Genomic DNA, 23426 nt, shown 5'->3' with positions numbered 1-23426 from the left:
TAATTATATATTTCTTCAGTTTTTCTATTTACTGGACTTGCTAGTCCCGCTTTCTGACATCCTAGTATACGGATGATAGGGTGGGTTGCCTGGTCCTGTTTGCTCTGTATTTCTCTAGTTTAGGACCACCAATTGTTTCTCTCATTTAAAGAGCGCTCTCTCCATTTGTTTTTAGAGGCTGTTTTCTCGGTGATTCATCTCACCCCGCATACCGATTACACAGCGGTGTGTTTTTGACGGAGTAATTCTAATCCTCCCATTTTTGCTTAACAATACACGTGAGTTTAGATTTATTTGGAGTCATCACCCACCTCCCTCTTTTTAAGTCAACTCCACTGTTGACCTTACTGTCGCTTTTAAATTAATTTTTAGGTGACTTTCACTCCCACCCGACTTTGGAGCCTTCTATGCCCAGATGCCAAGCTGTCACTGACTTGAGCCTCTCTTTTTCTGGTAATTATGGCAGTCATATCCATATCCAGCCCTACAGTTGAATTTTCGCTTGGCACTATCCTTTTTTAATTCCCACCCATATTTTTGCATAGGTGCCTACCTTCCCCGGCTCACCATCCTCTTTGTCCTGAGGAAGACCCCACCTGTAAGGAATTAATCTACCTACCTTTGAAGAGGGGTCGAAACGTCGACATCCCATCATGCCAGTACCCTCAATAGTGCGTTGAGCACTGTGGACTTTCACCTGTATATGGCTTTTTGGCAATAATATTTAATTCTGTCAATGAATGACTCTTGAATATTTGGCACGACACTAAGGTGCCCAACAATTGACTTGTACCATTGTTATGAACTTGTTTATGTCACTTATCCTACTACCCTACCCAATTCGTCACTCCCTCCCCTTCCCCGTGGCACCCCGCACTTTTGTAAATAGTGTGATTTACCTTATGCATTTATGTGCCTGTTCCTAGTGTGATTAAATAACACTATGGTTCTGCCTTAAAATTGTTGCAATAGTTGTTGTGTTGATCTTTCTCAAAATTTTATGCATGCTCTGGGACCACTTCTATTCCACAGGAGTCAATGTGAACACGCGCAGGGCCACCTCTTCTAGCTGAAACATTCATTTTCAGCAGAAAAAAAAACATTTTCTAATGACCCACAGCAACTGCTAGCTCCTCAATGAGCTCTGGGCAAATCCATTTCAAAGCAGCTCACCAACCTGCCCCAATGCAGACAGCAAATGAAATCCTTATTCCCCTTTGTTCTCCAATGCAGGAACCTCCATCACATGCGGGAACACACCACCCGACCTCTAGTAAAGGACTCTGGTCTTTGCGAGCTAATCCAGTGAGGATCAGGCCTCTGACTGAGGCCTCCGGGATGTCTTTCTGTGCACAGGCCGCTTCCTAGAGGAGACATCTCAGCTAGGAGAGATAAAACTGAACTCCGCTCAGAGCATGTAAGTACTTTCTGCCATCCGTATCAATACCCCAATACACTGACCTTTGCGGCTCAACATTATAACAGGAAGCATGCCATTATGAAAGCTGCCTGCCGTCCAAACCACCCCTGCACAATCTCTCTGCCACACAACTCTCTGTGAAAGAGGGGTGAACTGTGTACAATGTGGAAAACCCATACTCACAGCTGCTACGTAGCTCGAGATAGCTCGAGCACGTGGACAGGCCTGCACGATGAAGTGAACCTCTGTCCAACGCAATATCACCCAGCTTGGCCATGTGGTAAGCTGGGCATGTGCGCACACACTTATTAAACCACCACTGTTTCTACTAACCTGTTGTAGCATCAACATCCTTATATACCAGAAGCAGAAAAAGGCCACACAAGATAAATACACACACCTCGTTCTTCCTCACAACCCTCACCACCCTAACCCCAACCCCTTCCCCATAACCATCAATCTTCTTAAGCATCACTTGCTGACATCATAATGCCCTCCTCACAATCAAACACACATGTGGCCCAAACCACTGCCCCATTCCCACAACACTGCCAATATCTACTTCCCCAAAATGTATGTGCTGTTTTTGTTTATAAGCTATGAACTCTGGAATCTTGCATATTTCTCTTCACATGTCCTTTTCATTTCTGTCCAAGAAAGGCAGGAGGCCAAACGTGTTAAAACTGATGCTGATGGAGCGCCCTTGGCGTCAATGGGCCAGCACAGTGCTGTTGGTGCCCAAGCAGGGCCAACAGATCCGTACCTTTGTGTGGACTATTTAGGCCTCAGTACTATCTCACAGACGGAGGGGTATGCCTTTCCTCGAGGTGGCAAGCATGTGGATAAGCTAGCTGCCATAAAATCTGACCATTGTTAGCTGGTAAATTGCTCTTCTACCCTGAGCCAAAGAGAAGGCTTCTAACAAATTCAAATAATGCTCTTTGGCTTAAGCAGTGTTGGAAGGCGGACCTCGAGGGAGTCGGAGAGACCACCCAAGGGGGCCACCACACTGTACGAAGTAGCCGAGCGCTGCTGAGAAGCCTCCTAGGAGAGGTCCTTCTCCTATACCGTACTAGCACAGTAACACCACCACACAGGACTCGAGGATGTTTATCAAGACGAGCAATTCTTTATCAGCATTTAGGAAGTTACGGTTATCGGTATATACACGGGGGGATCGAGGGATCCGCAAGAGTCTCAAAGTCTTTGGTAGGGACGGGGTAGCGGGACAGTCTTTAGTAGCAGCTGGGTACGAGGGTACCTTAGGCCCAGTTCTTGATCCTCAAGCTGGAGGGACTCGGGGTCTCGGAGTGGTCGAGCCGCGACGGCGTCAGCAGGGCTCTGGCGATCAGTTCGTGGAGCTTGAGCCGCGACTAGGTCAGCAGGGCTCTTAAGGTGTTTCAGTTCAGCTCGAGCCGCGACGACGTCAGCAGGGCTCTGGAGGAGGTTCCAGCGAGGTTGGGCCGCGACAGCTACAGCAGGGCCCCGATGTTCCGTGAGGTTCCTTGTCTCAATAAGGTGGAGCCGCGACGCAGTCAGCAGGGCTCGTGGTATAGTGTCAAGCAAGAGTTCTTCTCCGTCGGGTCAGCCGCGATTCCATCAGCAGGGCTCTTGACTCCGGGATACAACTACTGTCCATTTGCGGGGTTGCCCCAGATATAGGTCTGGAGCCCTTTGATGTCCGGACCCTTGCGCCTGGGGGGGCGGAGAGGCCGGGCTGGGAGAGGCCAGATGCCCAGCGGGAGAGGTGCCAGGCCCGGGGAGGCCGGAGGACGATCGCACCTAGGTGTTGAGGGACGGTGGGGTGTCCCATCGAAACTCTCCTCCTCCGGGAGTGGTGAAGTGGCCACGCGGTGCCCCCTGGCCAGATCTTGGTGCCTCGATGTCGGGGCTTCGCTGGGGCCGAGGCCGGAGGGAGCCGGGCTGCGTGGGCTGGTGCGTGGAGTAAGCATGGGGGGAGGGAACCCCGAAGGGATGAGAGGTCCTTGTGCAGCCTGGAAAAGGGGGCCGCTGAGGCGGGTGTAGGAAAACGGGTACAATCCAAAGAGGGCCTCGAAGGGAGGAGGGGTCCCTGGCGGCCTGAAAGGGAGGCCCGTGTAGGCCGGTGCGGGGGACGAGCACAATCCAAGAGGGTTAAGACCACGCCACGAGGCCGGGTCCAACAAGCAGTATCCCAGTGTTTTTTCCAAAGTCTGGTGAACCGTGTGTGGGCTAGGATGGGGGCCTTTTGTGTTACCTAGTTGGACAATGTAGGTGTCTTCAGCAGGTGTCTTCAGCAGCTGCTGGTCAGAGCACTAGCACATATTCAAAAGATGTTGGCTGCATTGCAGAAGGTCACACTGACAATAAAGGCAACTAAGCGCTAGATTGTTCAGGCTTCTGTTGTCTGTTTTTGCACCAGGTAGAGTGGAACGATCAGATCCTCTCAAAGCATTGCACAGGAAGTCCTGGAGTGGGATGTCCCCACTACCCAGGCCAAAGCAAGAGTTTTTTAGGTTTAAATGTGTACTTCTGGATTCTTGCGACCAACTGTGGGATTAGTTTTCCCCTTATTAGACCTGACCGCACAGAAGCAGACCAAGAAATGTACCTGTTCACCAGGAGTTGATCAGCACGCACTAGTTCATGAGGTTAAAATTGCAATCAGACATTTACGATGGAATTTTTTAAGAAATCCTTTATTCTTTATTCTTTTAATCTCCACGAGGTAGCCAATGCGTTTTGTCCTTATATAGGACTTCTTCAGGGCTCAAGCAGGTGTCATTCATATACACTGGTGTATGAACTTCAGAATATTTTTGAGGCAATAAGTCTTTATTCTGCATCAGAAGTGAAATATTTCAATTGCTCCAATTGTTTAAAAGCACGTTAATGCACTCGTCCAATTTTTTCAGTTTCCGGCCAATGTAGGCCACCGCATCTATTAGACGCCGTCGCGGCGACAAACCACCCTCCTCCAAATTTTCTCTGCCCGAGGTGTCAAAAGAAATGTACCTGGACTGATGTGTCGAGGCAGTCTTTGTGCAAGACACATACTAGGGGACCTGACTATGGTACACAGCTTCATAGAACAGAAAAATACTTTCAATAATGGAGTTGGAGCACTCGGCTCATATCAATGAGAACATTGCACCAGGCAACTTTTATCAGTCACAGGTTACAGAGAGCAGAATTTGAATCCTGTCTAAAAGAAGGGTATGTCATCATATAGGCATCAAAACTCCAAGCCTTACTTTTTAGGGACCATGTTTGCAATCCAGATTGACCTTAAAACGTTCAAAAAGCTGATGGCTATAAAGCGTGAAAACCCCTCACTTCTGCAGGGCTCCATTGCCTTCAGTGACTGCGCCATGAAATATTAGGGATGGGTTTGTCATGGGAACGCAGATGGCCTTTCTAAAAGGATTTGCTAATATGGCCACTGGTTGTCTGCTGTCCAGCAGCTACTCTTGGCCTGTCTGAGATGGGAGGGTCGTGCACCCTCTGAGTGGCTTGGAACATCTGGGCCACTTTGCCATTCTTTTTTTCTTGCTTCCCAATTATTATTTTTGAATGACCTGTCGAGGTCACGGAAGGATAATTTTTGATGTGCTGTTTTTCAGCATAGTTCTGCTGCTGAGTCTTGCCAAACAAGCCACCAGTATCAGTGATGGCGCCTACTTCTCCCTCATCCAAAGCTATAAGGAGTTAGGTATTGGTGATAGTGTAATTGGAGGCATGTGTGCCTGTTGGTGTGCCATTGTAAAGATGTGTCCAGTGTCCCGCAACAGGGAAACCGTTTCCTACTCTATATTTTGAATATGACAAGATAGTCAATGTAGGCAGAGAGGTTTTGTTCTCTAGGCAGGGGTGACTGGTGGTGTCTACCAGCAGTACAAGATGGTGTGTGTTCTCGCAGATTTGACTTTTCCCCATTGGTTTTTTATACAGGTATCACATTACCTGCTTCTTCCTATGACTCTCATCCTTAAACTGGTTTTGTTAATGGACGAGTAAGGTCATGCGTTCTGTTTAGAAGGATTGACACCCAACCCTTCCCTTTCCTGTGTTGCTGGCTCTTGATAACTGATATGAACTCCTGCTGTACTTCATTTGAGACGCACAAAAGGTGAAGAGAGGATGCTTGCACTAACTGTAACCAATGGTAATCACTTAGATTAGCCAATTCATCTTGACCCTGCTCCAATATGAACAGTCCAGCCCAAACTGTAGTCAGGTCCTCTCTGATCCAGAACTCAAGCAACCCAAGAACGGTTTCACCCTGATTGGGGCTCTTCAATCGGGTGCAGCTTGGTTCCAGTGGCACAGTGAGCAAATGGCCCACTGCAGAGCATACCCATGGCCACTCAGGGCCGTAAATCACATAAACAAAAGGCGATGAGAGGATGTCTGCAATAGGTCTAACCACTAGCAATCACTCGGAGTAGAATTCCAACCCATCCTTCTTTTGCCCTCCATGCCACCTCAGATTAGACACAGCTCTATGCAAATCAGTCTGACCCTGCTCCAATAAGAACAGTCTAGCCTGAACTGCCAAGCCAGGTCCTCTCTCAAATGGAACATAAGCAACCCAAGATGGTTTCACCCTGATTGGGGCTCTTCAGTCAGGTGTAGCTTGGTTTTAGTGGCACATTGAGTAAGGGACCCACGTCTGGGCATACCCTTGACCACTAAGGGCTGTACAACACATACACGTCACATACACAAAAGGTAATGGGAGGATGCTTGCAATAATTCTAACCACTGGCATGCCACCCATCACTTTTTTAATACTTTAGTGAGTCGCTCTAAGCGGGACAGGTATGCCCAGACGTCAGTCATGTGCACACTGTGTCACTGGAACTAAGCTATACCTGACTGATGAGCACTAAATAGGGAGAAACTGGGCCTGGGTTGCATCACCTTCCATTTTAGGGAGAACCTGCCTGGACTGATTTGCATAAAGCTGAGTCCAAACAGAGGTGACATGATGTGCATGGTAACAATCGATTGGGATGTGGCTCCCAGTAATTACCAGTGACTGAGATTAATTCAAGCATTCATCCATCACTTTTTGTATACTTTAGTACTTCATTTGAGAGCATTCCATGTGCAAAACTTGATTGGTTCAAACTGCTCTCACCATGAGGTCTGCCCTATGTTGCCCTGCAGATACAACAGAATAACCAGCACATCTGCTAGAAGGATATGAACTTTAAGACAACCATTGGCAATGCCAATAGGTCTGACTTTAAAGAAATGTATGGTAATGTGAAACATTACAAGTAGAAATCATGGGAGTGGATAAGTATTTGTGTGGAAGCAAAGAACTGTAGAATAATATTGGTGTAGGTGAAAAGGTCAGGTGACAGTTGTACTGTCAAGCCAGACCTAAAAATCCATGTAGGTTAATGACTGCCCTCCTCCCATCTGTGCTACTGCCAGAGAAAACCGCCAGGAATTATTTAGTTATCTAAGACAGTTTAATAGCATTAAAATGTTGTATGTGCCCCTGAAAGTGCAAGCTCAAACAGATGGTAAATAAACAAAATGATCACAGCTGTGTAGAGGGCAAGCACTTTTTTGTGGAAGCATGCAAATTCTGCTCAATCAGTACATGTACTCCAAGCAGGCCAACATGTGTGCGGAGCCAAAACACCTCTCCTGGTGATACTCACATAATTGTCTGGGACAGCAGCATTGACAAGCCAGATGATAACTCTCTGGTTGTTTCTGAATTGCCACCTTGGCCAATATAGTGCCACCATGGCCAACATTATTTTCAATTCTGTGCACCATCGGGGAGCAACAGCATTATTAGCAATTAAATCTATAGTGGACTGCGATTCTTCACTGCAAGCTAGGGGCAAGCAGTAATAGGGTTGAGTAATTCCCACCATAGGAAGTAGGCTGTGAAGGGCAGGTGCGCTCTAGAAATGTTGGTATAGTCACAAACCTTTGCCTGGCTCACTCACATCCTATGCAGCAAATTATTACAGGGACTGGAAGGGAAAGGGAATGCGCCCAAAATTGATGGAGGTGTTTAGAAAAGTACTTTCCACTTAAAAAAATGTTTTTATTGCGGTGGAAAAAAATGTGACTACACAAATGTGATAGTATTTTATATACAGATACAAATGTGGAATGTCTCAGCAGAGCCACAATATGTAAATTCACAAACGGAAGTGAGATTGGAAAATGTAACTGTCACACTAGCCAATGTGCTTCCCTAAGTACGTGTGCTAACAGTTGCCCTTATGTCTATAAATGAATAGGGTAGTTCTGCCAGAAGGAGAAAATAGCTATGAATTTCATCACAAGATTATTCCATATTTAAACAGTGATCGCAATAAATTGGCAAAAAATTAAGCTGGAACACGGAGCCGTCCACAATAGGCTGTGTCCTTCCCCAAGTAAGTGTGCTAACAGTTGCCCTAATGTCTACAAATCAATATCCACAATTGTAAAGGAAGTGTTCTTGAGTTATTAAATTATTTTAAAATATTGTTCGAATTTAACTAATTATCAATTACAGTCCATGGCGTGCTACTACTTCTCAATTAAAGGAGTAAGAAGATACTACCAGAGTTGGAATAGCTATAACTTTGAAGAGATGTGTCTGTTGCTATGGAAGTGATAGTGGGTGTAAATGCCCTATCAAGACTTCAATCTGGCTAGAACTTACGGCAAGGCAGAAATATATGTTAATATATATATGCAATAGTATACATATGAAATAGTATACAACTGAATGATAATGAACTGGCCCTTAGTTAGTGTAGTTGACAGCGAACACTTAGTCAATGTAAGTAACAGATTAACAATCTGTCTTGAATGGAGAATATCAAATGAAGATTCATAAACTAATATACAGTTCCCTGTCAATGTTGAGACCGACATCTACTGTACGGAGTGTATCTATACACCATGTCTCTCTTTGGCGTAATCTGAGGGTCCTGTCTCTTCCTCTTCGATTAGCTTTAATCTGTTCAATGCCTATAACTCTAATGGTTGAGAAAGCAGCATTATAATGAAATTCTACTAAATGTTTGCTGAGAGGTGACTTACTATCCATTCTTTTAATTTGAATTTATATGTTCTTTAACACTCTCTTTCAATGGCCGAATAGTTGAACCTACATACCATTTGGTGCAGGAACACGTTAGCATGTAAATACAAAAAGAAGTATTATAGTTAATAAATGATTTTATCCTAAATTGTTTCTTACCATAGTGTCCTGTGAACTCTTTGGTTTTGTCTGAAATATATTGACAACATATACAGTTATTAAATGGTTTATCTGGTAGCCATTTCTATGGCGCAAATCTAATGAAGTCACTAAGACTCAATCGAGTTTTAAGAATTTGAGCACTTCTAAAGGTAACCAAGGGTTTGGCTTTGGCATTGATACTATCTTGCAAGTCTTTGCCTGTGAGTAGTATTGTCTAGTGTTTTTTTAACAATCTTAAATATTTTACTGTTTTCAACACAGAACATTGTATTGAATCTCACTTTTTGTTCACATTTGTGTTGTATTTTAGGCTTTTTGTGATCTTGTTCTTTAAGAAGCATATCTCTGGGTATTGTCTGGGCCGGTTTATCTGAGTCCAATAAGGGTTTATTTGGACACTTTCTTGCAGTGAGTCTTTGTATAGTCTTATATTCCTCAAGGCTGTAGACTTCGTCTTTGGAAGAAAAAAATAATGCCTGAGAAGTTCACCATATGAGATATTTCTCTTTTAGTTGTGTGGATTCCCTGACTGAGTAAAACATGTTATTGCTAGCTGTTTGCTTCCTGAAGCTCTGGTACTTAATGTTTGATCTTTGCTAAAAATGTCTAGGACTAGAAATGTGATACTGTTCTTACTGTACTCCAAAGTTACTTCTACAGTAGCATCATTGGCATTTACTTATGCATGATATGTCAATAGATTTTTCTTCAGTTCTATCCCATATCATAAGTATATCATCAATATACCGGATCCACATAGCTACATGATGGTATCCTATATGTTTGTCCTCATTCCAGGTATGTTCCCTGTCATACCAACTCATAATAAGGTTGGCATAAGAGGGAGCACACATCTGGTAAAATAACACATCTTGATATAAGAAATCGTTATTATTGTGGAAAAATCAATAAATTCCATGATCGTGCTATCATGATTGTATAAGCTAGCGGATTTACTAGCAAAAACGTATTCCAGGGTTTTCAGACCATCTTTGTGTCTAATGATCGTGTACAGGCTTTGATGTCTATAGTGAATAACAAGAAATTCCTACTCCAGGGAATGCCATTTTATTTGTTCAGTAGTTCTGTTAGACCTGGCACCTTGGCGTGAGTCTCGCTTCCACTTTTTGTCGCTGTGCCTCATGTGTTTTGCTGGTGTTAGCTGCTCAGAGCACTGTGCCATTGCCAACCAGTGCCACAGTGCAAGTGCTCCCTATTTAAAATGTATATGTTGGTTGGATTCCATGATTGGCTTATTTGTTTTACTGTCAGACCCTAGTAAAGGGCACCAGGAGTGCCCAGGGCTTGTAAATACAAATGCTGCTGGTGGGCTTGCAGCACTGGTTGTGCCACCCACAGAAGCGGCCTAGTAAAATGTGTCTAAGGTCTGCCATTGCAGAACCTGCGTGCAGTCTGGTACTGTCATGCTGACTGGGCAAGTGCACCCACTTCCCAGTCCCTAAACCTTCCCTTAACTTCATATTAGTCACCCCTATGGTAGGCCCTAGGGCAGGGTGCATTGTAAGCATAAGGTAGGACAAGCCCTGATGTCCTAATAGTGAATTACAGCCATTTTCGTTTTTCACTATTGCAAGGCTACCTGTTCCCATAGGCCAGAATGGGCTGTTAGAATTGTTACATCCTATGATCCTAACAGACCCAGGGAACATGGTAGAAATTCGAGTTTAGTATGCCTGAACTCAGAATAATAAAATACATCTTTTAGTAAAGTTTATTTTAATATTCTGTGTTTGCAAATACCACTGTTAGAAATTTGGTATTTGCTTGCCTAACCATTTCAGCCCTCCTCTGCTATGATGTGTATCTGCCTGTCTGGTTTGTGTGAGTGACAGGGCTGGGGAAACCCAGAGGGGCAGGGCTAGGTAGCCTGGTGGTGAATAGAGAGATTGACATCCAGATGGGTGGGAGGAGTGCACCTGGACTCTGAATAGGGCTGTGCTGTGCCACCACAATGCTGGCTCCACCTCCTGAGGAGCGACTGATGTCTCCGCCCTGCACCCTGAATAGAAAGTCAGAGTCATGTCAACAAAGTGCTCAGGAACTGGTTTGGACTGGGCAAAGGCCCCTCTACCCCAGAGGAACAAAGTAATTAGGGGTATAAGTATTGGGACCTTGCTCCCAAGAAATTAGATCCTGCTTGACAAGAAGAACCTCTGCCTGAGCAGAAGGAACTGGGAAAGCTGTAAGGAGGAGTACTGTCCCTGACCTGGGGGATTGGCCTGCAGTGGTTGCCTTGCTGCTGAAGGAGAGGAGAAAGACTACAAAGACTTTATTTCAACTTGTGCTTCAAAAGATCTCCAAGGGCTTGGAATAGAGCTTGCCTCCTGCTGAAGTCTCAGGAACAACAGACTTCACCCCCAGCTCCCCAAAGTTCTTTGGAAGTGCCTGCTGCTGTTGTTGGGCCTTCTGAGGGACTGCGTGTCGCAAGGAGCTGGAAGCGCGAATCAAGAAGGAGAAGAGTGCCGCCGTCGGAGCTGCTGTCGTCGCATCTCGTAAAGTGTGTCGACGCTGCAGCATCGCATCGAGCGGAAGCGTCTCGCATCAACCAAGAAGTGTCTCGCAACGCCGAAGAAGCGTGTCGCCACCGCAGCCATCGTAGCTGACGCATCGCAACGTATCAAGAGAAGAGTCTTGCATCGAGGAAGAAGCATGTCGCCATCGCAGCCATCGTAGCTGTCGCATTGCACCGCATCAAGAAAAGCGCATCGCATCCACGGAGAAGCGTGCCGCCGTCGGAGCTGCTGTCATCGCATCGTGTAAAGGGGTGTCGCCGCTGCAACATCGCATCGAGCGGAAGCGTCTCAAAAACGTCGGAGAAGAGTGCCACTGCCAAGGCCGCTGTCGTCGCATCGCGTAAAGGGTGACGCCGCTGCAGCTGACGCATCGAGTCAAGTCTTCTCGCAACATCGGAGAAGCGTAACGCATCTGGAAGATCTTCACGTCTTTATTTCTTTGCACCAAAAACTTAATCGCATCAGCATCGTTGCAACACTTTCCTTGCCCTGCGTGTCACATCTAAAAGGTACATTGACTTAAAGTGTCGCATTTAAGAACTTAAGAGAACTAAGCAAAATTCTACCATCTAAAGTAACAGTATTGTGTATTTTTGTCGTTTAATGGTCTTGTGGTAACTCTATATAAAGAATCCTTATTTTTAATATAAAACCTGTGTGGAGTCCATTTGTAGTGTTGTCACTTGGTTACTGTATGTGTTCACAAATGCTTAACCTATAACGCTCTGAGATAAGCCTTGTCTGCTCGCGCCAAGCTACCTAGAGGGTGAGCAGGGGTTATTTTAGGAGTGTAACCCCTTACCCTGACTAGAGGAAAGGTTCCCTGCTTGTCACAAGTACCTACCTGTGCCAACCAGAGAACCCAGATTCTAACATTGGTGGTCAGCGGTGAGGATTCTGGACTTGCATTTGTGACTCATGTACAGTAATTGGTGAACACTACTTAGTGAGTGCAGATCTTAACGCAACCAATACTTGTTGTAGATTCTTTTTGGGACTTTCTATTTTTGAGTACTGCCAAGCTTGACCATGGTGAAGAAAGCAGCATCCATAGTCTCTGTTGATAATGAATGGGAATGGGAAGAAGAGAAACTGGACAGCTACCCAGTTAAACAGCTAAAGTTCTTCTGCAAAAAATGTAATGTTTGCACTACTGGATGCAAAAACAAACCGGGGTTCTACAAGGCGCGGAGGGCCTGGGTAGAAGCAAGGAATGCCACTGATGATGATAATGCAGAGGAGCAGCTGGAAGGGCCAGTGGGTCCAAGAGAAAGGAGAACCCCTTCCCCTGCCGGTAGCAGTGTTTCCAGTAAAAGTCTATCTCCAGAGGAGCTGGCAGATAGAAAAGAGTGTAGGATGCATGAATTGGAGCTGACCAAGCTCAAGTTAAGTGGGCAGTTAGAATTTGAAATGCAAAGTAGAAAGTTAGCCCTAGAAGAAAAAAAACTACAGTATGAACATGAAAAGGTTTTCAGGGAGTTGGAGCTGGAAGCCCAGAGTTTAGAAAATGCTCCCTCTGGTGGCAGCACACCGTCAATGCCTGTAGAATCTAGAGTTTACATACCAAAAGATGTAGTAGAAGAATTTTTTTAAATGATGACATAGGGCAGTGGTTCAAAGCCTAAGAAGTAGCCATGTCTTCCCACCGGGTCCCTGAGAAGGATTGGGGAGCGGGGTTGTGGGGACGGTTCCTTAGTGAGGGGCGGGACACACTGCTAGACTTGCCTTCAGATCATTATAATTCTTATCCCCATATGAAGGCAGCTTTGATGGCTAGGTATGGGTTGACCCCTGAGTTGTATAGGCAAAGGTTCAGGGGTTGCACCAAGATTCCAAACAGTACGTATGTTGAGTATGTGACTTTTTTTTGCAGAGCACTGGATGGTTGGGTGAAGGGTAGTAAGGTTAATGATTTTCAAGGGCTTCTTGATTTAATGGCATGGGAGCACTTGTCCAGTAATTGTTTTCCTGACCTACGCCAGCACCTGATTAATAGTAGGCTGACTAACCCTAGGAAGCTTGCTGAGGAGGCAGACCGCTGGGTCAGTACCAAGGTCCACAAGGGTCCATTGGGAGACTCCGCTAAAGGTGGGCAGGGTCCTCAGCAGAAGAGTGGGGGGGACAAGGGTAAACAGAGGGAGTTCCCAAGAAGGCCCCAAAGTAATCCCCAAGGGAACCAAGGGAAAGGTTCTTAGCCTCCCCCACCACAGAAACCGACCCCGACAGGCCCCCCTGTTCAAAAGGGGCCCATAAAATGTTACAAGTTTGGTAACATGGGGCATTTTGCCTCTGATTTAAAGTGTCCTTTGTATGGTAAACCAGCACCCACTGGTACTCCGCCCTGGCAGGTGGCTAGTGTAGCCTTGGGGGAGGAGATGGCTGTCCAAGGTGGGTGGGGTCCCGCAGAGATGTCCCTTGTCTCATTAGGAGACTGTGAGATGGTCCCCCAAACCCAGCTGCCTGATAACACTAAGAAATACAGGCAGTGGGTGACCATCAATGGCCGTAGGGTGGAAGCTCTCAGAGATACAGGAGCCAGTGTGACAGCTGTCAAGTGCTACCCGGTGTCTCAAGAGCAGGTTGTTCCAGGAGCATTCTGTCCAGTTGTTGCCGCTGATAACACAGAGAGTCACTGCAAGGTGGCTCAGGTTCCCTTTGAGTGGGGGGGGGGGTCTCTGGTACTCTTCAGGTAGCTGTGAGGCCCACCATGCCTGTAGACTGTCTGTTAGGGAACGACTTGGAGAGCTCACCTTGGGCTAAGGTGGAGCGGAGTGCTCACCTGGAGATGTTGGGTATGCCGGAATGGGCGTGTGTCACCACACGGTCCATGGCAGCAAGTAGAGGTGCTCAAGAGGTCCTGGAGCCTGAGAGGGAGGCCCAGGGACAGGCCTTAGAGAGAAGAGGCAGGGGGCACAGGAAACCGGCCCCTGAAGTTCCCACGGCCCAGGAGGAAGCAGGCCTTGAGGGGGATGCCCTGGAGCCTACCGGGGAACAGATAGCTGAACTGGGGTTCCTGCCTGAGCTGACCCATTGGCAGCAGGAAGGAGGGCCCTCCAGGGAGGACTTTTGTAAGGCACAGAAAGAATGCCCTTCTCTCGTGGGTATGCGGCAGCAGGCTGCAGACCAGGCCGCAGGTGATCAGTCTGGGTCACATTTCATTTACTGGGAGAACGACCTCCTATATACAGAGCCTAAGGTTGCTGAGCCTGGGTCAGCCCGTGCGCTGGTGGTACCCCAGGACTTCAGAGCCTTCCTACTGGGGCTGGCTCACGATGTGCCATTGGCAGGACATTTGGGGCAGGACAAGACCGTAGAAAGCCTTGTCACCCACTTTTATTGGCCTCAAATGCGCAGGAGTTCAGACACTCACTGCAGGACCTGTCAGACTTGCCAGGCAAGTGGAAAGAGTGAAAGGAAGCAGAAGGCTCCTCTCCAGCCATTCCCTGTGGTCGGTACCCCATTCCAGCGAGTGGGGATTGACATTGTGGGGCCACTGGACCCCAGGACAGCCATGGGCAACAGGTTTATCCTGGTCCTGGTGGACCATGCCACCCGGTACCCGGAAGCCATCCCTCTGAGGACAGTGACGGCCCCCGTGGTGGGACGTGCACTGACGGGAATTTTCTCCAGAGTGGGATTCCCTCTAGAGGTGGTGTCTGACCGGGGTACCAATTTCATATACAAGTATATGGAATCCCTTTGGCAAGAGTGTGGTGTAACCTACAAGTTCACCACACCTTACCACCCCCAAGGAAACGGGTTGGTTGAGAGATTCAACCATACCCTCAAGGGCATGATAATAGGTCTGGAAGAACCCATGAGGCGCAAGTGGGACGTCCTCTTGCCATGCCTTCTCTTTGTGTACCGTGAGGTGCCACAGAAGTCTCTGGGGTTCAGCCCCTTTGAGCTCCTGTATGGCCACCCAGTGAGAGGACCTCTAAGTCTGGTCAAGGAAGGCTGGGAGCAATCTCCCAGGAAACCTCCCCAGAATGTATATAGCTACATGCTGGCCTTCAGAAATCAGACTAGGCGATTCAGGCAACTTGCTGAGGCAAATCTGGAAGCCAGCCAGGAGGAGATGAAGCGGTGGTACGACCAGAATGCCACTCTGGTAGAGCTTCAGCCTGGACAAAAGGTGTGGGTCTTGGCCCCCGTGGAGCCTTGTGCGCTCCAGGATAAGTGGACCGGTCCCTTTAAGGTTGTGGAGCGCAAGAGTCCAGTTACCTATTTGCTGGACTTGCGGTCTCCAAGGAACCCCTTAAGGGTCCTTCATGTCAACCGCCTCAAGCCCCACTTGGAGAGGTCCCAAGTGGGCATGCTCTTGGCTGGGATGGAGGAGGAGACCGAGCCTCTTCCTGACCTCCTGTCAGTCCAGGAGCGAGATGGGTCAGTGGATGGTGTCATCCTCTCTTCCGCCCTGACCCCTGAGCAATAGAATGATTGTCGCCAGCTGCTGGGACAATTTTCTGATCTGTTTTCCCTGGTTCCCGGTGTCACTGATTGGTGCGTCCATGATGTGGACACTGGGGATAGTACACCTGTGAGGCACAAGGCCTACAGGGTGACTGACACGGGGAGGGCCTGCATCAAGGAGGAGGTCTCCAAGATGTTTGCACTCGGGGTAAGTGAGTTCTCCAGCAGTCCTTGGGCCAGCCCAGTGGCCTTGGTCCCAAAGGCTGCAGCGCCGGGAGCCACACCCGAACTCCGGTTCTGTGTGGACTACAGAGGACTCAATTCAGTCACCAGGACTGACGCACACCCCATCCCCAGAGCTGATGAGATCATAGATCGGCTAGGGGCTGCCAACTACCTCAGCACGTTTGATTTAACGTCTGGGTACTGGCAGATCGCCTTGACCGAGGGGGCCAAAGAGAGGTCAGCATTTTCCACCCCAGATGGGCACTACCAGTTCCAGGTTATGCCCTTTGGGATGAAGAATGCCCCTGCCACCTTCCAGAGGTTGGTCAACCAGGTGTTGGTTGGACTGGACTCGTTCGGTGCAGCCTACCTGGATGACATCGCAGTGTTCAGCTCCACTTGGGAGGAACACCTGCGCCACCTCTGGGAAGTGTTGATGGCGCTGCGGAGGGCAGGCCTCACGATCAAGGCGAGTAAGTGCCAGATCGGGCAGGGTTCCGTGGTGTACTTGGGGCACCAGGTTGGGAGCAGCCGGGTGGCGCCCCTTCAACCCAAGATAGAAACCATCCTGAATTGGGAGTCGCCCAAAACCCAGACAGAGGTGAGAGCCTTCCTAGGTCTCACCGGGTACTACAGGAGGTTTGTCAAGGGGTATGGCAACATTGTTGCCCCCTTGACAGCGCTGACTTCTAGGAAGCAGCCCAGGAAAGTGATTTGGACTGACACCTGTCAGAAAGCTTTTGAGGCCCTGAAAGCTGCTATGTGCACGGCGCCCGTGCCCTTGGCTCCCAACTTCTCCAAAGAGTTTATCGTTCAGACAGACGCTTCAGAGCATGGTGTGGGGGCTGTTCTTTCACAGATTAATGAAGAGGGCCTAGATCAACCTGTAGCCTTCCTTAGCAGGAGTGCTATTGAGCGTGAGGCCTTTGCTGTGGTCTGGGCGCTGAAGAAGCTAAGACCTTACCTATTTGGGTCTCACTTCTGGGTTCAGACAGACCACAGGCCCCTCAGATGGTTGATGCATATGAGGGGTGAGAATCCAAAGCTGTTGAGGTGGTCCATTTCCCTACAGGGTATGGATTTCACGGTGGAACATTGCCCTGGTACAGATCACGCCAATGCTGACGGTCTGTCCAGATTTTTCCGCCTTATTGATGAGGAACTCCCTGGGGTAGGGTAGTTCTCCGCACTTTTCAGCTGGAGGGGACACGTGTTAGACCTGGCACCTTGGCGTGAGTCTCCCTTCCACTTTTTGTCACTGTGCCTCATGTGTTTTGCTGGTGTTAGCTGCTCAGAGCACTGTGCCACTGCCAACCAGTGCCACAGTGCAAGTTCTCCCTATTTAAAATGTATATGTTGGTTGGATTCCATGATTGGCTTATTTGGTTTACTGTCAGACCCCAGTAAAGTGCACCAGGAGTGCCCAGGGCTTGTAAATACAAATGCTGCTGGTGGGCTTGCAGCACTGGTTGTGCCACCCACAGAAGCGGCCTAGTAAAATGTGTCTAAGGTCTGCCATTGCAGGACCTGCGTGCAGTCTGGTACTGTCATGCTGACTGGGCAAGTGCACCCACTTCCCAGTCCCTAAACCTTCCCTTAACTTCATATTAGTCACCCCTATGGTAGGCCCAAGGGCAGAGTGCATTGTAAGCATAAGGTAGGACAAGCCCTGATGTGTGCGGCATGTCCTAATAGTGAATTACAGCCATTTTCGATTTTCACTATTGCAAGGCTACCTGTTCCCATAGGCCAGAATGGGCTGTTAGAATTGTTACATCCTATGATCCTAACAGACCATGGGAACATGGTAGAAATTCGAGTTTAGTATGCCTGAACTCAGAATAATAAAATACATATTTTAGTAAAGTTTATTTTAATATTCTGTGTTTGCAAATACTACTTTTAGAAAGTTGGTATTTGCGTGCCTAACCATTTCAGCCCACCTCTGCTATGATGTGTATCTGCCTGTATGGTTTGTGTGAGTGACAGGGCTGGGGAAACCCAGAGGGGCAGGGCTAGTTAGCCTGGTGGTGAATAGAGAGATTAACATCCAGATGGGTGGGAGGAGTGCACCTGGACTCTGAATAGGGCTGTGCTCTTCCACCACAATGCTGGCTCCACCTCCTGTGGAGCGACTGATGTCTCTGCCCTGCACCCTGAATAGAAAGTCAGAGTCATGTCAACAAAGTGCTCAGGAACTGGTTTGGACTGGGCAAAGACTTCTCTACCCCAGAGGAAAAAAGGAATTAGGGGTATAAGTATTGGGACCCTGCTCCCAAGAAATTAGATCTTGCTTGACAAGAAGAACCTCTGCCTGAGGAGAAGGAACTGGGAAAGCTGAAAGGAGGAGTACTGTCCCTGACCTGGGTGATTGGCCTTCAGTGGTTGCCTTGCTGCTGAAGGAGAGGAGCAAGACTACAAAGACTTTCAACTTGTGCTTCAAAAGATCTCGAAGGGCTTAGAATAGAGCTTGCCTCCTGCTGAAGTCTCAGGAACACCAGACTTGACCCCCCAGCTCCCCAAAGTTCTTTGGAAGTGCCTGCTGCTGTTGTTGGGCCTTCTGAGGGACTGCGTGTCGCAAGGAGCTGGAAGCGCGACTCAAGAAGGAGAAGCATGCCGCCGTCGGAGCTGCTGTCGTCGCATCTCGTAAAGTGTGTCGCAGCTGCAGCATCGCATCGAGCGGAAGCGTCTCGCATCAACCAAGAAGTGTCTCGCAACGCCGATGAAGCGTGTCGCCATCACAGCCTTCGTAGCTGACGCATCGCACCGCATCAAGAGAAGAGTCTTGCATCGAGGAAGAAGCGTGTCGCCATCGCAGCCATCGTAGCTGTCGCATTGCACTGCATCAAGAAAAGCGCCTTGCATCCACGGAGAAGCGTGCCGCCGTCGGAGCTGCTGTCGTCGCATTGCGTAAAGGGTGACGCCGCTGCAGCTGACGCATCGAGTCGAGTCTTCTCGCAACATCGGAGAAGCGTAACGCATCTGGAAGATCTTCACGTCTTTATTTCTTTGCACCAAAAACTTCATCGCATCAGCATCGTTGCAACACTTTCGTTGCCCTGCGTGTCGCATCTAAAAGGTACATTGACTTAAAGTGTCGCATTTAAGAACTTAAGAGAACTAAGCAAAATTCTACCATCTAAAGTAACAGTATTGTGTATTTTTGTCGTTTAATGGTCTTGTGGTAACTCTATATAAAGAATCTTTATTTTTAATATAAAACCTGTGTGGAGTCCATTTGTAGTGTTGTCACTTGGTTACTGTATGTGTTCACAAATGCTTAACCTATAACACTCTGAGATAAGCCTTGTCTGCTCGCGCCAAGCTTCCTAGAGGGTGAGCAGGGGTTATTTTAGGAGTGTAACCCCTTACCCTGACTAGAGGAAAGGTTCCCTGCTTGTCACAAGTACCTACCTATGCCAACCAGAGAACCCGGATTCTAACAAGTTCTTTAGTATCTTTTAAGTAAGAAGCTAAATCTGTGACCAGCGAAGCCAAATATAAGTCAACATATTCCGACGTCCTCTCAGTCACAGCTCTTATGCCGAATATCAGAGGCCTGCAAGGTGGAATCTTACCACCTTTGTGTAGTTTTGGTAGGAAGGAGATAAGGAGTATTGTATGGCATTTGTTGTCTATATATTGAAGTTCTTCTATTTATAAAAAGCTCAGACTATACCACTTTTTGAGAAGATGTTATGCCTTCTGCTGTACAGTACTTACTTAGTCCATTTACAAATCTTATAGTCTGTGTTAGTAGACAGTGGTCTAGAAGCTTCACTGTTGTAGTCTTTAAAATTGAGCATAACCACATTTCCACATTTGTCAGCTTGTCGTATAATTATGTTAAGATAATTTTTCAAGACAGCAGGTGTTTTTTTAGGTCGAGCCTGACCCAGCGCGGAAGCGCTGCTCTGGTGATCTGTTGTAGGTACTGTAGGGAGGAGAAGCCCCACCCACATTTATCATTGGCTTGTGTCTTTGTCCTTTCTAAAGGCTGTCTTCTGATTCTTAAATAGGCTTTTTAGTCCCTCCTTAGTATGGCCATGTTGTTATTTGTAGCCTCCCATGGCTACTGGCCCCTTTACTTGGTTGTTAAATGGTACGTGTACTTTTTTCTTTATTGAGCTTCTCCTAGGTTAGCCCCAAAATCGTGCTTCGCTCACATTCAGGCCGCTGTGCCGCTTTCACTTTCGAAGCACAGCTGGGACATTGGCGGCCAATTGCAATTATATAGGTCTCGTATTTTTCGAAATACTTTTTCCAAATAGATCTGATGAACAGAAGACAGCAAGGCACTCGATTACTGGAGCCAGCCCTTGCTCTTGTACTGTTCCTTCCACGGCCTGTCAGTTTGTGCACGCCGTACAAATACAGTAAAGCTGCCTAGACTAGGACAATTGAAAAAGAAGACGGGAAAAAAAGAAAGTGCCACGACTCCACAGAGTCAAGCTAAGCAGCAGAGAAGGAGGGAGCCGGTTGGGTCACAGAGGGGCACTTTTGCTTGCAAGTGGCAGAAATCGATTTTCCGAGCACAGGTGCTGCTCTGTTCTTAACGCCCTCCTAGACTTCCACCCTCGGGAGCTTCCGCAGCTGCAGGTAAAGGAAGTGGGGCTTTGAGGGGCTGGTTTGTCTAGGTTTGTGTGTGAGAGTATCTCAGCTGTTTCCCTTTCACGGTGTGGGCCTTTCCGGGTCCCGCCAGCTAGCCCACTTCAGGACTTGCACGAATGGCACTCGGGTTAACCTCCAGGTCCAGGGCTGAAGAGTGACATTATTTTCCCTTCTGGTTCTTAGTATGTGGAACTTGTGATTTATGAGCATGCAAAGGGAAGCTAAAGTGTAAGTTTGCAGTGGGTGCCACATTTTCGTAGGAATCATCCAGGTCTGAAATGTACAGGTGTCCTCAATCTGCACACGCTCTTGCCTTCACTCTTTTCCTGTCACCTCCTCACCCCCTCTCTCCTCCTCCGTCCCTATTTTTAGAGTAGCACGTAGTAATCACTGGGGAAACGGTCACTAGTCACTTCAGAGTCCCCCTCATCCTACAGATCTCACAGCACACTGGAAAGGAGCGAACTCTGGGATACCAGAGGGTGCAAATACCATACAAATGACACAACAATAAAATACCGGCACCTCCACCCTCACTTCTCTTCCCCTCCCCCTCTGCTCCTTCTCATTCTCTCTTTCTTATCTCTTTTCCCTCTGCTCTCCCTCCCCTTCTTCTTCTCCTCTTATCTCATCCTCCTCTCTGCCAGTTATTATTATAAATGTGTCACTGGGGGGGGGGGTGTGGTTTGACACGCGACCAAGATGGCCGCGTCCTTCTGATCTCCGGCAAATCTCTGGTGTAGTTGCTCCGGGAAAACATGCTACGTGGGTGATTTTTGCTCACCACGCAACGGGATTGAGCGGCGGAACACTTGGAGACACTGGAGTTTCATTTTCGCGCTGTTTTTACAGCGAATGAAGTACTTTTTTCCCACGGTGATACTCTCTTCAGAAACAAGCACAAAATGGCGGCAAAGTCGGAAGCTCCTACTGCCTCGTGTGATGATTAGCAGGGTTCTAGCCTACATGTGGAACTTTGTGCACATGTTTTCTTCATATTTGAGGTATTTCTTCAACATCTTTAATCCCTCTTTATGCAATGCACTCTTTTTTCTTTGAGAGGTCACTTTTCTGAGGAGATAGCTTTCTACAAAATGGCGGCTGCCTGAAGGTTCTGTTTGGAACTCTAAGTGCCTTATTTACGGCCAGATACCTAATTGGCTTTTCTTCAATGGCGAGATTAACCACATGTTTACCAGATACCATATCAGGTCAAGTCGCTATATAGCATATTAATTCTCTCTGGGTAGACAGTTTATAGTTTGCATTTTAGGCTGTATTACAGTTATCTACGTGGCTAAGCTGTGCTGTGCAGTTCTTTACTTCTTCCTCAGTTCTATGGCAGAAGACATGGGGGTCACCCCCAAAGATAGAGATTCGAAGGGGAACCTGAAGAGGTCTAAACAGACTTCTCCCACTCCGGATATCTCAGCAAAGGCCAATATGGATTCTGCCGCAACGTTTGATACTATTCTTCTGAAACTTAATACAGTACATGACATTGCACAAAGTACTAAAACGAACAATGATTTACTTCAAGTTGAGGTGGCGGCAATTCGCAGTGACTTAAAAAATCTCTCTTTACTCGTTTCCAACGCTCCTTGGCTTCTTTGAGAAGAGACTTGACTGAACAGGAAGACAGAAATCATAGAAGTAACCTTTGTATTTTTGGTCTTCCGGAAGACTGTGAGAAAGTGGCTCCATCAATGTTGGACTTTTTGCTTACTTGGATTCCTTCAGTTCTGAACATCTCATTTCAAAAAGACTTTGAAATAGAACGTGCTCATAGAGTCCCCACCTTTAAACCTAAATCACTATCTTTTCCAAGACTGGTGATTTTTAAACCTCTACGACATCAACACTCTGAGCAAATCCTAGCACATATGCGGAAGATTAAAACATTGCAATGGGAGGGGCACAGAATATCAATTTCACAGGACTTTGCTCGTGACACCGTCATTCGTCGTAAAGGGTTCTTGAATCTACGTAGACGACTTATAGGCATGAATATTCCATTTTCCTTTGCTGGCCCTTCACGTTTCAGAATAACTTTTAGAGGTCACCCACAGATTTTTTATGAGCCTGCAGAGCTTTCTACTTTTTTGGACAATCGGTCTGAGTCACTGATGGACTCCGAATCCTTGCCTGGCACCTCTCAACCTTAATATTCATCTGGCACTGATAGCTTGTCTTATACCCTTGGTGCTTTATTGCATTATGCGTGATTAATAGAGCCTCTCCATTCTCTTTTTCCTGTAATGATGAATATTTGTTGCTTCTGATATTGTTATATATGGGTTGCTCTCTTTTAACCATCCTTTCATTTACAGGTCGCACGGTTGTGCATATCTCTATGCTTGTCTCTTAAGAGGTATATCTGTGTCGTTATTGTTGTTTTGGTCCTGTCTTGTTATTAGAGGATATCACTATATCTTTCTTTCCCTTCTCCTCAATTTCTTTATCATTTCCTTTCATTTCTGCCTTATTCTAACTGGACTTATGGTTGTTATTTTCTCTCATCTTCCTCTTGTGTATTTTTCTTTTTATTTGGTATTCTATTTCATTTTATTTTGATGAATTTTTTGCTTGTGTGTAATTCTAAAATGGTTGGCTTCCTTAGAATTTTTCTTTATCTCGTTCTCTTTTTATGATATTTTTTATATATCTTTCCTTATTCTTTTAGGCCTCTTCTATATTCTTTTTCCGTTTTGCTTGAACTCTTTTTTCCACTCTATTCCTGCTATTTTGCTGGTGTTTATTCTTTTTTCGTGTAATTAGGACTCAGTTGTATCTTCCTTTCTTATTCTTCCTCCTATATTTATTTGTGCTTGTTGGTGCAATTCTTATAATATAAGTATATTCATCAACTCCTTTATTCTTTATGTATTTATGACATGGTTGTTATTTAAGGTAGACAATGTTATTTATTTCTTGTTGGTATATATATTTATCTTTGTTTTTTAAAATGATAACATGTTAGATACCCATCATTTGAATATACCTTAGTATCTTT

This window comes from Triturus cristatus, chromosome 6, assembly GCF_964204655.1.
Source record: "Triturus cristatus chromosome 6, aTriCri1.1, whole genome shotgun sequence".
Classification (NCBI taxonomy): Eukaryota; Metazoa; Chordata; class Amphibia; order Caudata; family Salamandridae; genus Triturus; species Triturus cristatus.
The sequence above is the reverse complement of the archived record's forward strand: the minus strand, read 5'-3'. Positions refer to the sequence as shown.